This window comes from Rhinolophus hipposideros (assembly GCF_964194185.1).
Source record: "Rhinolophus hipposideros genome assembly, chromosome: 2".
NCBI lineage: Eukaryota > Metazoa > Chordata > Mammalia > Chiroptera > Rhinolophidae > Rhinolophus > Rhinolophus hipposideros.
In genome coordinates, this window is record NC_138048.1 from 40,864,325 (window position 1) to 40,880,878 (window position 16,554).

General features: G+C 46.5%; 1 protein-coding gene across 2 annotated transcripts in view; it reads left to right on the forward strand.

Annotated features, from left to right (window-relative positions):
* BOC (BOC cell adhesion associated, oncogene regulated) overlaps positions 1-16,554 on the forward strand; it is a 74,662-nt gene that overhangs the window by 900 nt on the left and 57,208 nt on the right. The gene's annotated exons all lie outside the window — the stretch shown is intronic.

Genomic DNA, 16,554 nt, shown 5'->3' on the forward strand with positions numbered 1-16,554 from the left:
AAACAGCCCCAGAAGAGCATCCCTAGCTGGAGCGGTGAAATGGACGATGCTGAAGTGGGGTGTCCAGGAGTGTCTGTGGGGTTGGGGCGGCGTAAGAGGGACTGCGCCAGTGAGCGAGTGAGTGTTCGCGCGCGCAGCGAGCTCCTGGGCTGTGCTCTTGGGGTTTTTGTTTGTGTAACTGTGAGAAGGTGGGGGAAATGAACCTCTGAACAGTGGGAAAGGGCGGTGTGGAGGGGCAGGAACCAGGAAGAATTTTCTGCTGGACTTTTGAAGGCCCCGCTAAACTTTCAGGATGCCCGATGTCAGTTTGCTCTTCCAGGTGATGGGAGAATTTATTTTGGGGGGAAAGAGGGGGAGGCAGGCAGACCTGGACAAGTTTAAGGAGCCCTGGGGATTCGTTTTGTTTAGTTTTGTTTTGGGGATGGGGATGGCAGTGTCAGGGTTACTTGAAAGGTTGTTGTGTTGTGTCCCTCTAGAGATGTGGCAATGGAGCTAAGAATACCCAAACCGCACACCAGCAATCCTAAACAGGCACTTTCTGGGTGTGGTGGGGTGTTCTGCCCCTCCCCCATCCCTTCTCAGCTATTTCAAATGGGTTGGTGTCAGTTTTTTGACCCAGAGTTACCTCTTTGAGTGCATTGAGTGCAAAGTATGTTTTGGTTTCAGGCCCTTGTATCATCTCCAGGTGCTCTACTCAGCTCACATTTGTCTCCTAGTTCTTTGTTGCCCAGAACTTTGCAAACATTGGCCATTGAATGAATGTAATTTTCAAAGTTCTTGAATGCTCACACATTTTTGACTTATTCCATGACTGGTCCCTAAATAGACAGCCCAGCTCTGTGATGGTTTTCTTTCATCCCTCTGGTTTCAGCCAATAAATCAATGCCCATTAACTCAAGGGCAGCATGGACAATATTAAAACATCGTCTTGTTGGACTGAGGTGGAGGCTGGGGCGCTCATGCATCTGGGTGACCTGTTTTCAGAACTTAAAGTGAATCTGAGGCAAGAGCTTGGCCATTTTGAGGTGTGTAACAGGTTTCCCAGGAACGTTTCTGAGGTCTTATAATTGCCACTTTTTAATGCTCTCCTAATTGAAACCTAGCAGGTTCCCATGGTAATCTTGAAGCACCTTGGGGTCAGTGGGACAGAGGCAGGGTGGAAACAGCAGTGGAGTTATGATTTTCCTGCCAGATGAGTTTTTGGAGTGAGTGTATGGAAAGAGGTAAAAAGGAAAGATGTAAGATTTGCCTCATTGTGCCACTTTCTTGCCCCTGCCCTCCGCCATTTATTACTCAGAGATTGGCCCTTCAGGAGGCTGGGGGCTGTCTACACATATGAAATTTGAGGATTGAGACATCAGACACTGTCCCTTTTATCCTCTTTCAAGAGATCTCAGAAAAGTAACTTTGCAAGAGACATTTTCTCAGAATTTGCCCAAGCCACAGGAGTTGGCTTTACTTGGGAGAGGAAGTTCATAGAGGTCGGATTGGTTGGCTCCTTGACCACATCTGGGAAGTGGGGAGGGACAGAGAGGACCCTGCTTAGCTGTTGATTGGTTGGCCAACTTGTGATAAGAGGGTGATTTATGTTCCTTTCCATCCTCCAAATGGGTCCAGAGATTTTCCTTTCTTTGAAGTGCTCTTTCAAGTGTTTGGGCTCCCAGCTCTCTTCAGCAACTGATCTGTGGTTTCCCTGCCCTAAGAAGGAGTAGGAGATTTTATTCATGAAAGAATTCACTTGACTTCCCCAGGGATCCCCAGGGGTTGAGCAAGGAGGGTGAGAAGTGAGCCTGGTGGTCACAGTATTTCACAGCACCCTAGGGGGCCTGGGTTCAGATTTCAGCAAAGACACTGATATGGTTAATGAATAAGGGTTTTTCTCTCTGTGTCTTTCAAACAAAGGATGAAATGGAAGAAGACCCACATGCAATGGATAATTGCTATCCAGTACTTTATGGCCTCTGAATAAGAAAGTATTAACCTAGCACCAAAAGATAGTGTACATCGCAGTTTGCTTTCTTTCCTCCAAACTCCAAACCTCCTTGCTATCTGGGAAAATAAGAGACACAAACGAAAATGGAAATTGGAGAGGGAGAGGAAAGAAAATGATTTGTTATATTTTTAAAAATCTATGTACTTAATACATGGAACGTCTTATCATCGCCACATTTCAATTCAGCTTGTATAGTGCATCGTCAAACCTTGGGTTGGGAGCTTTCTTGTCACAGAAGAATATGCTGTCTTAATCAAAGGATGGTTCTCCGAACTACCCCCTCCAAATTTTTATTTATTGGACGAGCATCTAATACATAAAATGTTTTGGAAAATTACCCACAACCCCACACTGTAACACAACTTGTTTTTCTTCATTCATGTATATACATAGTTTTCATACAGTTATATGATAAAAGTATAGATTCTTTTGTAGTCGCACAGCCTTGAAGCGTCTCTATGTTTGACCCAAGACTCACAGAGAACAGATATGTTCAACCATTTTGCTATTGGTGGGCACAACCTAAATCCTAAGAGTTCTCCCACACAGAGCCTTCCCATGAAATACTTGAACTTCATTCAGCATCATTTACGAGGCTGAATCAAATATGTGGGGCGGAGGGGTGGGATGAAGATCTTTTTTTTTTTTAGAAGATGTTTGTTTTTGATCTAGAAATCCATGTTTACAAAAAGCCTTCGTAAATAGGGCTTTTGCCTCCGTGGAGCCCTGAGGGTTGGTAATGGGTAGAGAAGGGGAGGAATGCAGGAAGTAAAGCTTGAAGGATCCATCTCAAGTGGCACTGCCCTGAGGATTAGGAAACTTGGGTTGGAGCCCTGGTTCTGCCTGTGAACTCCATTCACTCTGGTTCAAACCACTGAGCTAATGGATCCCTGCCTCGCCACTACCCTGAGTGAAACCCCTTCCCCAAGCTTGTCCAGTCTTTCTTGCCCTTCACTTTGTTATCCCGCCATCCGCCCCATCTTTTCCATTCCTTCCACCATGCTTGGTCATGCCTTTGATAATTGTTGCTGACACATGGCTGGACTTCCCACTGTCTTCCTATCACTCCCCACCCATCCTTCATCAGCCCCACAAACAAGCTGCCACCCAGCTTAAAAACAGTCCAAGTTTACAATCCAAATTTCTTAGCCTTCTCATGTGTGGCTCTGTCCCGCCTCATGCTAATGTCACCTCAGTAGGGCGCCTTCTGCTGCAGCCTGACACATCTAGCAGCTGACCCTTGATTTTAGCTGGGTTCGTTCCTTGCTTGCTGCCTTACCACCCCAAACCCCTCGCTATAAGCCCACCTTACTCTGTATGCGGCCTACTGAGCATGTGTTCTCGAGAGGTATTTGGGGAATATTGATAAAAACGGACTTGTGGAGGCACTGGTAATGCTTCTGTAAGGTCAACAAACCATTTTCGATGTAACCATTGTTCTTAATCCATTTTTCATTTCCTTTCTCGCAAGGAGCCAGGTAACTGGAGCTTTAAGGAAGCCTATGATCCTACAAAAACTGCTTTTTCTCTGTTTTCTTCTTTATAAAATGGATTCATAAGGAATGACTTCGGTTTATAGCAATGCACCTTATAAAAAGCAAATACTTCAGAAGTGTTTGTTTATTTGGTTGTTCAAAAGATGAGACACTTCTCTTTTCCCTCAGTCCCAGGATAAGCTTCCTGGAATCCATGCCCCATGAAGTCTTGTGCACAGTCACACCGTCTGAGGGTAGCAGCAAGGAAGTAGAAGAAGCAGGTGAGGTTTTTCTGCCTGCAGCCTAATATCTCTGGCATATCGGGTTAGTCATTTTTTTCATGTTTTGTGTTGCTGCTTGAAGATAGATTGTTTCTCATCCTTTTCTGTTGGAATGGCATCTGGACTAAACATGGTGGTTTTAGGTTGGCTCAGATACTGTTTTAGTCAGAGTCTGTGGCCTCTTTCCCCTGGGGTGACCGTGTGAACCCTCCTTTCCTGAAGCAAACTGTTCAACATGTTGGATACAAACCATTTACTATGGGATTTGGAGTCTAAGACTGCTGTGGAAAAGTCCTGCTTAGGTTTGGGTGAGGAAAGCCCTGTGTTTATGTCTCTCTCAGTGGTATTACAGCCAATGGCTTGTGATCTGATGTATTGGGCAGTGTTTATCTCCCAAAACCCAGAGGGATTCTGCGTCGTTCCATCTTCTGAAATAAAGTTAGGAAATAATTTCTCTTTTCCTAATGGTGAATTTGGCCTTATCTTCAAAGAAGGCCTTTGATGTTTGGGACAGGATTATTGGGCAGTAAGAGGAAATCATAGGAGAAAGATCAGAGCCAATAATACACAGACAACTTAATTTGGTTGCCAGAGAAAATGTTGAGGAAAGTCTCAACTAGTTCTGGTTAGTAACAGGAAAGTACATAATATGGCTAAGTAGAGTTGAATAAAAAATAACACGAAATGACCAGTGCAGAAGAAATTATGGCAGAGAAATATTTATTCTCCTCTAAAATGAGTCTGGGCAGCATTGGACAAGATGAGGTTGATGACATGTGTGTAGATTGGAGGCTTCATCCTTTCCACAAGCTTTTATCGTGTACTTGCTGTGTGCCTGGGTTCTATCCCAGAGCCCATGTCGCTCAGAATCCCATTACTGAAGCGAAGGGAAATGCAGAGCAATACAATACAAACTTTAGTGTTAAAGTACTTGGACTGGATCAATTAGGAAAGGCTTCTTGAGGGAAGAGAGTCAATATCTCAGGCTAAGTCTTACAGGCAGAGATGGGACCGGAAATACTGAAATGGTTTTTTTACCTCTGCCCATATGTGTTCATTACTTTATCCCTGAAAACTTACTTTTCCTCAGCAGATGATGGACTGAATTATTCTCATGATAGGAGATTTTAAGTTCAGAGTAGGGTTTTTGTTTTGTTTTAATTTTAGGGAAGTTAAAAACTAGAATCTCTGCATTGCGTTGAACACAGAATCTCAGAAATGTGAATCTTAGACAAGTTTCTAAAACCAGTTACTGAATAGCTTTCAGGGAAAAAAGGAGAAATGTGCCATTTTTTTTTCTTTCTCCTCCATGTCAGATTTTAGCTGAGAAGTCTAGAAACATATGCCTAAATTCAGCTTTTTACCTTTCAGTTCCACTTGCCCTTTGCTCTACTGTCTTGGGTAGGTTTGCTTGGCTCTGAAATCATTCCCAGAGTAGCAAGTGAGGGGACATTTCTTTTAGGAACAAATAAAAGTCGCTGGACTCCCCAGTTACCTGGAACCTCCTTAGCTGCTGGGAGGTAACTCACACAGGATGAGAACTAAATGCAGGTAAGAGGAGGAGGGGGGTATGTGGAAGCAGCTGGCCTTGGAGGGCCCCCCAGACTGGGCTGGAATTGGATTCTTGAGGAGACCCCTCCCCCACCTTCCCTGGCCCGGCCAGTATTTTTCCAGATTAGTCCCAGCCAAGTGCCTTTACTAGTCTGAACTTACCTAACATTACAATCCCAGCAGGTTTATTAGGTATGGGTCCCAGTTAATTGGAGAGGAAAATTGGAAGGTGGGGGAGTCTGGGTTTATTACTTTTCTGTGAAAGCAGAGGCTGCTCCTAATTATTTCACGAATCGTCTCCCCCACTTGACTCTGCTGTCTGTCTAAGAATGATCATCCCACTGCGGTGTTATGGTAGCGCTTATTTTTATGTACCTGTGCCCTTGTGAAGGGGATTTCATACTGCAATCAGTGAGCACAGTGCCCTCTTTGGCAAGTAAGACCACATGAAATGATGGAAATTCACAGCTGTTTACCTCTGTCATTATGAATGGATGTTTTGTAGTGAACAAGTTATATAAAAATCTACTGTGTTTTAGCCATGTGTTAGTTTCTCACGGCTCTTCCAAGGCGCAGGCCTTCGAAGCAGTCACCTGCAGCCCTTCCTTGACACCGTTGGCGGACTGCCGTCCTGTTGGCCACAGCAGCTCCAGGTGAAAGCCCCACAGTCAGGTGCTTTGGGTTCTGTAGCCTTGTGTTGCAGGGATGGAGGCTGGGTAGTTAGGCCTAGCTGTCGCCTGTCTGGATGGTGGCAGCTTGCCAGCAAGTTTCACTGGGTGGTCTTTGACAATGGGAGAGAGGAGGGGTGGGGGAGCTCGGCTCTCCTGCCCAAAGGGAACAACAAGGTTGGCAACCAATCCCCTGTCACTGAAACACCACAAAGGTCTTGAGTTGGGGTGAAAAGAATGGAACAGGTTGCTGAAGGCGGTGATGGAGTTAATTTTTCTTCCTCTGAATTTACAAACGAAGGCTTGTGTTTATGGGGGGAGCCTTTCTCCAGAGAGTGTGAGCGCACACAAGCAGCAGGTACCCTTCATCAAGGGAGGGAGAATTAGTATTCTCACCCTGTCACTCAGGGCATCAGCTGAGATTGGGGAATGTCAGTGCCCACGAGGCAGTACCACCCGCCTCCGCCGTCCTTCTGGTGATGTGAATGAGAGCTGCCATTTAGTGAGCATCTACTGAGTGCCCACTACAAGCATTATGCCTGCAGTCCCCCAGCTGTCCCATGTAGAGGGACATTATGATCCTATTCTGCAGATGAGGGAGCTGAAGCTCCAATAAGTGTAGTGACTTGTTCTGGTCACACAGCTGGTAAGTGGCAAAGCCGAGATTTCATTGCAGGCCTGCTGACTCCAAAACTCAGGATTTGAAGGCAAAAAACAAACAAACCAAAAAAGAAAAACACAAACAGGCTCAATCTCTCCCCCAAAGCAGAGTCCCCTTAACTTTGGGGAACTATTTATTTTACAACTAAGTGTAAGAGTCAGGTGGAGGCCTTGGTGGGACTCACCTTAAGAGGTGCAACGTGCCACCTGGGACCACAGCTGGAAGGTTTCTGCTGGCTCAGCCGCCGCAGCGTGAAGCAGCCAGGCTTTGTGGCACAGCTTGTGTCAGACTTTGAAAGCAGTGCTGAAAGCTGCCTCCATCTTGAGTCTCATCTCAGAACATGTCTCCTGACTTTTTTTCCCCCTCTGGGACATCATCTGAATTGGCTCCCTGAATCTCCGCTTCACTACAGATGCCAGCTGAATCCATTTGCTCCTCGGGTGTCTGCAAGTCTGATCAAGCAGTCCTCTGTGGCCTGGGTGGGGTGAGTGGGAGAAGGCGTTTGGCCCAGCAGATACTTTTACTGGTCAGGAGAAGTGGCAGCTTGTATAGAAAAATACCCTGAGGAAGGAAGTCGCAGCTTTGACAGACAGGTAACTGACAGGAGACGGTACCTTCCAGGCAAATACTCATAGGGCAGCCAGCAGAAAGAATTCTACAGGCAGTTACCTGCAGAAGAGCGAAACACATCTCTCCCTCCTGGCTGAAGACAGTGGTGCAGATTTGTCTGCAGAGGACATGGAGTTACCCTCAGTTCTTTGTTTTTCTTTAACAAATGTGGAAAACCTATAGCTAGGATGATCTAGGTGGGTGTGTATGGGTGTGTAGAATGTGAGGACACTGGGGTTTAAGATATAAGTATGTGACCAACGAGTTGGGTAACTGAGAGGAAGTCATGAAAACTCTCTGTACCTTTATTTCTCTGTCCTTGCAAGCTACCTCGTCAGAGCACTATTAGGAGGCAATGAGATGGCACAAGGGAACACTTTTGATTCAACATGTTCCTGCTCACCCCAAAAGCCTAAGGCCCCTGGCATCTGTGCCCACCCAAGATGAGTTAGGAGATAGGACATTCTAAGGAACTGACCAGAGGTCCAAGTCTAGGCACCAGAGCTGCATGTGCTTCTGGTGGTGTTTCTTTTTTTCTAAGGGCAGGAGCTTGGACTGGAGACAGTTTGGTCCTGTTGCCAGAGACCCTTCCAGATCACTCCAGATGAGCCGCCTTTCCTTCTCTAAGTGAGAAGAGGCAATGAAGGGTCTCAGGGTCCTGCAGGAGTTGGGAGAGGAGAAGATCTCATGGCAGGAGGATCCTAGTTAAATTGCTTCCTGAGAGAGGAAGGAACAGAGGAGTCTGGGGAGTATCTGGGAAACCCCACCTGAGAGGACTGAAATCTGGAATGAGTCTTATTGGGAAAAGAGAGAGGTGCTGGAGAAAGATGGTTGTTCCAGAATGAAGTAGTATTTGTGGAGCCACTTTTAGGTTAGAGATTGTGTGGCGTCTTGGTTAAGGGAGAGGCTTTGGAATCAGACAGACCTGTGTGTGAACCCTTGCTTTGCCAATTGCTACCGTGTCTCCCCAAAAATAAGACCTACCCTGAAAATAAGCCCCAGTTAAGATTGTCAACCAGATGGACACATTTAGTACATTATGATGAAGTTCCAGAAGAAGATGACACGACTGTATTTAAATAAATGTAGATTGTTGTACATGAAAAAATAAGACATCCCCTGAAAATACTCCCTAATGCATCTTTTGGAGCAAAAATTAATATAAGACCCGGTCTTATTTTTGGGGAAACATGGTAGGTGTATGGGTTAATTATCTAAACTAATTAGTTTATCTAAACTAAATAGAGACCCCAGTTTCTTAAGTTTGTTGCAAAGAAGAAGCCAGATGCTGTGTATAAAGTGCATGAAGTACATTGTGAGCATTCATTAGAAGGTGGCTGTTAGCAAAGGAGAGAAGGGGAAAGAGGGACAGAATGAAAGGAGGGTTATTGATGGATTGGGCAGCTAGAGAGTTGAGTAGGTGGAAGGCTGCACTGGTTCAAGGAATGGAACCCCCCCCACCCCCGGCTCCAGGTCTGCAGAGATAAAGGAATGAGAAGACGGAGAGAGAGGAGCGCACTGTGGGGCAAGGCCCAGCACCATGTGCACTGTTAGGTAGCAGTCCTCAGCCCTGGTCATTGGGAAGGAATTCCCACCCAGCCTTCTCCTTTGTTTCTTCCCCAATTCAGCATCACTCATGCTACCAGTTAGGCCACAAACCTACCAGTCATCTTTGGCTCTGTTCTTTCTCTCACACTCTACTTTATGTTCTCCAATGGTATTGGCTTTACCTTTAAAATACATCTAGAATCTTGCAAATTTTCACCACCCTAGTCTTCCATCAACGTTTCTTACCTGGATTATTGCCATAGCTTCCCCCAGTGTTCTCCCTGCTTCCACTCCCCTGATCTACGTACCCCACGGTCCATTCTCCACAGAGAAGTCAGTGACAATGTCCAAAAGAGAAGTCAGAACTCTCCATGGCAGCCCTCAGCCCCATCCCTTGCTGCTCTGCGCCCCACCCCACCCACTCCCATGTCCCGCTTGCTTCCTCACTGTTCTTCCACCAGCTGAGCAACCCCCCTTCTCAGGTGCTTTGCGCTTGTTTTGCCCTCTTTCTGGAAGGCTCTTTCCCCTGGATATCTCACATCACTCAGATCGCTGCCTGACTGCCCTTTATTAAATCACATTCCCGTCATCATTCTCTCTCCCTTCAACCTAACTTCCTTTTCCTCATCGTTTTCCTCCCGACGTATTTCTATTGTTCATTTGCTTATTCCCTGCTTACCTTCTAGAGTGAAAGATCCATTAGATCGGGGACTTGGTTTTGTCCCTCGCTCTCTTCCCAGTGCCTAGAATAGAATCTGGTGTGTAATCTCTGCTCATGCTTTTTTTTTTTCTAAACACTAGTCTGCATGGCTCTCCTGAATCTCAGAAAGGATGTAATAAGAGTTTCAAAGAATATGAAATAATTACATACAGAATTATGTAAGAAAAATACATTCTGGGTATGTGTATAGGGGGGTATCTGAGAAAGAGAATTCTAATAATGTTAGAATGTTCTAGAACAGCCAGGAAGCGGTGTGCTAGGCCGCAGCAGACATAGCCCAGGTCTTCTCTCAAGGTGACTGACTTCAGAAATGTCTGTGGGTGTGCCAGCTGTTCCATCTGTAAGGGGAACGTAAGAATGATGCCTCTCTGGCCCTTTTGCATCACTCGAGAAAAATTAATTGAACATCTACTTCATGCCTGGCATGGTTGCTAGGCCTGGCTAGGAGATGCAGAGAAGCCCGGCACATCCTCACCCCGCCCCCCCAAGAGTACATAGTGTACTCCACTTCTTGTAACCATATATATATAATTGTAGTTGACATTCATTATTGTTCAGCTTCAGCTTCAGGTGTACAGCGCAGTGATCAGGCATCGACATCATCCCTGAGGCATTAGGAATAGAAACAGTGGAAATGTAATGGCTGTATGTGATGTCAGAGGGGTAGTAAATGGGGGGAAGAGGATTATCACTGTGTGAGGGATATAAATGATAAATGTCTAACTATTACATTGTTTTGAACACCTGAAACTAATTTAAAAAAAAAGAGTACATAGTGTAGTTGTTCATCTGGGCCTTCCTAAATGTGCCTGTACCACCCCCTGCATTGTTCCCTTTCTGTTAGCACAGTTACCTGAGTTGAATTGGAGCTCTGTTAAACCTGGTTTGCAGCCACGAGCCAGAGACGGGAAGAACACGGGATGAATTCAAGCACAGTTCACGTCTCCACACGCATGAGGGCTTGTTGGGGTCAGGCCCCCTATTAGGTACGCAGGCCCTAGAGATGGTCTCTGCTCTGGGAGACTTGAGAAGCGTGTAAGTACAAGGAATAGCATGTTTGGATATCTGCCTAGAGGGCACAGATCTGACTTCAAAAGGCATCTCAGTCATTTCTGACTTGGTTCTAGATTTAGAAGCTAAGGAAGAATAAAAATAGGGATAAAGATCCCAAGAAGTCTTGTGCTGATAACAAATGTATCTGAGAAATTACACTACCAAGAGCCCCAGACCCAATATCTACAGCATCTCTGGGAGCTGGAGAATGGCCCCAACCTCCTCCTCCTCCAGGTTTCTTCCTCTCAAAAATAAATAAAGAAAGAAAGAAAATAAAACAATTAACAGGCTTTTCTTAAAAAGCAATTTCAGATTTAGAGAAAAAATTAAGTGAAAATTACAGAGTTGCCACGCACCCCTCACTCCCCACCAATTTCCTCTATTACATCTTATGTTAGTGTAACAAATTTGTTGCAACTAATGAGCCAATGTTGACACATTGTTATTAACTAAAGCCCAGAGTTTACATTAAGACTCACTTTTTGCATTATATGTACATCTGATGGGTTTTGACAAATGCATGACTCGTACCCACCATTGTAGTATCCTACAGAATAATAGTTGCACTGCCTAAAATCCCATGCTCCACTTCTTCGGCTCTCCCAAATCCCTGGCAACCACTGCTCTTTTTATTATCTTCATAGTTTTGTCATTTCCAGAATGCCATAGAGTTAGAAGCATTCAGGATATAGTCTTTCCAGATTGGCTTCTTTCACTTAACCTCCTCCTGTCTTAAACATGTCCTTCTCCCACATGCCCCCTCCACACACGTACAACCGGCAGAGGAGCCCAGAACCTTGTGCTGAGACCTACCTGCCCCGAGTCTGCAGTGCCCTTCCTTCACCGTAGAACAGGCCTGGTCCTGGTGCTACTGGAGTTTAGCCCAGGCTGGTAAACTGTCAGGAGCTGCCTGTGTTTTGGTTCCACATCTGGAAGTGTCAGCTGTGCAGACCTTCCCATCCCATTCCCAAACAGAGAGACAAAAGGAGCTGTTTGCCTTCCTCCTCGGTAGTTTGTTTTACTTGCTTTGGAGCCACGGACTAGCGGTGGGGAAGTGAGTTTCCCCGGCAGCAGCCCTCTGTCGGACCACATCCAGTGCGGTGTGGGCCACAGGTCCCCCAGCCCGTGAAGTTGCTGCTGTCAGCACAACCCAGGTTCCAGCAGTGTCTGTGCTGAGTCCTGGGACTGATTGAGCCCTGGGGCCTGTTTTGTGGTCATTCAAGAGGAAGACCCATCAGGTGCAAAGAGGATGAGAACCTTTCCCCTGCCAAGAGCTGCTGCTTTGTGGGGTCGACCTCACTAACTAGGATCCTTCGGGAGTTTGGTGGCGGGAACCTCACTATTCAGTGCACTCAGCAGTCACTGTAGACAGTGAGGCTCTCTGGGGGATAGGTGATGGATTTTACAACAGGAGCAGCAGGAGGGGCTCCTTCAACCCCACGCCAACACTGGACCCTAGTTAGAGGAACAGAAAGTGCATGTGAAAGAGGGGGTCACTTGGGTCATCTGGTTGAACCAAGTTGAAACATTCCAGGGGCTGAGGAAAGGGGGTGTACTAGGTAGAAAGATATCCAACTCTGGGGAGCAGCAGGGACTGAAGTTTAGACCCCCGCTTCCATTGCTTCCTGTTTGGAATAAACACAGCCCAACGCCAGCTGGTACCTTCTCAAAGTGGAGGACACCAGCCAGGTGTGTCAGAGTTCAGCCTGAAGGAGGAGGAAGACTCATTGGCCCCCCTGGGAAGTGGAAATTCCATGCTGATGACCCAGATCCATACCCTCCTCTTTCTTTCTTTGCTTTCTTCGCCTAGTCTGCCCTCCAGTCTGTAGCCTGGCCAGGGACTCACTAACAGCTCTTGGCTGCCATGCAGTGGCTCTGTCTAGTTGTCCGTTGTATAAGTGCAGACTACTAATAACTGTCCCAGGTTTGTCACCAAGACTGAGCGCTAATGATGGAGTGTTCCAAGCTCTTTAAACTCTTCAGGGGATGACACTCTACAGGCCAGCAATCTTAGCTTTTGTTGCTAATTTTGGAATCAGGCTTGAGCTTCCTGGCACCCTGGCTTCCTGGGTCTAACTCCAGAGTCTGGAAGGCTGACCATCAATGCTTCCAGAAGCCTTGGCCCTTACCTCAGTTTGCCCGGGGAGGCAGAGGATAGAATGTAGCAGAACGCTGTGACTGTGGACCTATGTCCTTTTCCGAAACCAACCTTCCCCGCTAAATCACCTCCTCGCATTCTGTTCCCAGGAGACACAGGTGAGAGTCTTGAGAAAGAATCCCAGACTGGCTTCCGTAGGTACACGTCAGGTAGTGTGTAACTAGGAGCAGGGACCACATTTTCTGAACCAAAAGATAAATATGTGATCTGACAAATTATTTGGGTTTTTCTCTTCTTTTTTTGTTTGTGGGGGGGGAGGGGAGGCATCTCAGAAAGGCTGATTTTATTAATAGCCTTTATATTTATACAAATATAAGTTTATATTTGTGATGCATTAAAAAAATCACCTTTCGCATAAGGAATGGCATTCTGTGCAGAGAGGGCTGTGGGAAACCCTCAGTGGTGTGGTCACCTATTAGAGCAGCGTACACAGGGACACAGTGTGGGCCTTGCTCCATGTGGGAGCTTCGGCAAGTGTCCGGGATAGCCTGCGTCCTCACTAGTACTTTCTCTTCAGGATAATCTGTAGAAACCAGGGCAGGGTCCCAGTTTTACTCACCACCACCCTATTCCCCTCTCTAGAAAAAGCCAGCCTTCCTGGCAGTGGCACAGGGAGTCTCCGTAATAGCTACGTTCTTCTACATGCTTTCCAAGTCAGGAAGTACAGAACAACATGCCCTGATGAGATGGACTCTTAGGCAGGCAGGACTCATTTTCCCCACACAAGGAAATGAACCAAAATGCCAGCGTACATGTCCGTGGTCTGGATGGAAGAGTAACACATCTCAGAGAAAATGAGGTGTGTTACTCTTCCCTGGGCTGGGGAATTCTGGCCTGTCTCCTCAGTGTGAAGAATGCCACACACTGAGATTCAAGATGCCCATGTGAAGGTTTCACACTGAGCTGTTTCTGATTATCCAAATAGCCTGCCATAAGCTGTACATGCCTCTTCAGGTATTTTCCACATGGGTCCATTAAAGAATGTTCGTAACCTTTCCATTGCTCAGTCAACAGACTATTGAGCACTGTGCCTGCTGCCCTTAAGATGCTGATAACCTAGATTCCCAAATCCAAACAAGAAGTTGTTCCATATTGAATCGCATTACCTACATTCTCTCATTAGAAGAGTGCTTGGCTCGGAAGTGCTAGATGTTCACCATTATTATCATCAGCATTATTATTACTTTGGCTTGAGATAAACTGCTGATTTGTAACTTTCCCAAGAGCCTATGTTGTTGGAGGATTTGGCTACTGAAAGAGTTTTGTTGGTTAAAATATGTTTGAGAATGTTATCAGTAGAGAAATGGAAGCCCAGAGAAAAGTAGCGGTTTTCTACCTGGACCTCGAAGCCCATGCTCTTGGTTGGTTCTGCAGTCAGGGAAAAGCCAGCCTCAGTTGGGGACGTGTTGTTGGTAAGATATGCTCAGGGTCCTGGGGAAGGTCCATCCTAGACAAGGAAGCCCCAGAAAGGAAGCTAAGGGCATGGGGGCAGCCAGCTGGCTCCAGGTATGAGCCAGAGAGCCAGGGTGATGGGCTCCTTAGGGTCTCCTCTGGGCTGCAGTCAGCAGTCCCCTTTCAGGGGTAGGGCTGCCTCTTTGGCCCAACACTGGGGAGCCTTTGAGCATCAAAGAGGGAGTACACCACCCTCACCCAGCAGAACCTGGGCAGTAGCTAACACCTGCCTAATAGTGCTATTTGGCTTAACTGAGAGGATATTGGGTAGGTAGGGGGTGGGGGCTCCTGGAAGTTGATGCAGGATTAGGAAGGTATGGGAGGATCTTTCTCTGGATCAGTTTATTTAAAAATAAACAGATCTGTTTATTTTTATCTGTTTATTTAAAAACTCAAACACACAAAAATAGAAAGAAGAGTATCATGAACCCAATGTACCCATTGTCTTAACAATTATCAAAACAAACAAAAGGGTATTTTAAAAAATACTACTTTGTTTTCATCACTATGCCAGATGGAACAAGGATGGATGCCACAGGTTACCCTTTCCAAAGAAAGTGTAATCCAGTCTTCCCACCCCTTCTAACGATGGCGTGGAAAGGAAAGCACACCCTATTTGTTGCACAGTGCGCTGAGATGTTTCTGTGTTACTCCCTACCAGATGTTGAGCTCTTAGAGAAACCTTGACATTTACCTTTGGATTCTCAGAGCCTCGTATTGAATGGCGGTTCAATAACTAAGGCAAGTGATTCCATGACTCAGGGTGGGTTCCACATGGACAGGTATAAGTAATGTGAGTGCTTAGTTCACCATTTGGGGGGAGGAGGAGGGCAGGTGGTGGGATTCAGAGTTGAGTAAGGGGTTATTGTATGAACCCTAGGGGATCTTGAGTGGGTGAAGCCTCAGGCGTGATCATTCTATGGTGCAGGGGCTCCTGGTTTTGCCAAGAAGGAAGAATTCAGCATTGAGGGAACAGGAGAGAGCTGGATTGGAGCTGCTGTCTGTCTGGCCCCCAGATTCAGGCGTCTGCAGCCCCTGGGTGTGGTGGGATAGGATTCTGAGAACAGAGCCTCCAGCTCCAGACCCTTTTTTCTGGGTGGCCACAAGCAGCCTGCAAGCCGCCTGCACCGCCAGAGCCTGCGTGTCATTCCAAAGTACTGTTTTATTCATGTGGAGTTGGCAAGGAACAGGCTCCTCCAAGTGTGGGGAAGGGGGTTCACTTCCGGCCTTTGGAGTACTGGCAGCTCAGCTGCTTGGTGCCCCTCTGGGCAGGGCTGGGGAGTTTAAAGGGTCTGAAATGGGGTGTCTAAGGACCATGAGGAGAGATGCCGCCAACACTTCCCGTCACATCTGACCCTGTGTGTCGCCAGCAGGGACCTCAGGCAGGGTGTGCCAAGGCCCACGTCAGACACCCCAGACCCCCAGGAAGTCTCCAGACCCTGAGTTTCATCAACAACCTACCCCTCCCACTATCTGCTTGGCCTTTTTCAGTTTAAACTTCCAGCTCTGACCTCCCATCCCATACATGCATGATGTGTGTGTGTTTTAATTTTTATTCTTGGCAGAAGTTAAGACACAAAATGGATTTGGAAAGAGATGAAACCAGTCTGGGTATATGTTGGGCATAAGCAGCTTCATTCCTGGAGTGGGAGGGCCACAGAGCAGGGAGGGGCTGGGTGGGACCCACGTCTCTAAGGTGGGGGTGGGGAGCTGTCTCCTCCCACTCGGGACCAAACTGAAAATCTCCTTGGGGCAGGCCAGGAGCTAGAGGCTGAACTGTAAACCCTTTGGGGTGTCAAAAAGCTGGTACCAGTGACGGCAAAGCCCTCTGATGCTACCTAGTATTAAGTAGATGTGGGACCCCTGAGTGGCCACCACCTGTTCTACTTCCTGGTGGTCTGTGAGTCCCTGGAGACTGTCTGGCTTTGTTTAGGAAATCCCTGATGGTATTTCAGGTTTTGATGTACAAGCCTTAAAATGTACATATGAGGTCTGACGATTAAGTTTGCAAACTTGTTGCAACGATGTTGCTAACCTTTTTTGATATCAGAAGGATTATTCATTATGAATTTGTATCAACTGGACAAACAGTTAACCAAGTTTACTATTTGGAAGTGCTGAAAAGGCTGCATGAAAAAGTTAGACGACCTGAATTTTTCACCAACAATTCATGGCTCTTGCATCACGACAATGAACCAGCTCACAGGGCACTGTCTGTGAGGGAGTTTGTAGCCAGTAAACAAATCACTTATTGGAACACCCTCCCTACTCACCTGATCTGCCCCCTGGTGACTTTTTTCTTTACCCGAAGATAAAGGAAATATTGAAAGGAAGACATTTTGATGACATTCATGACATCAAGGGTAATATGACGACAGCTCTGA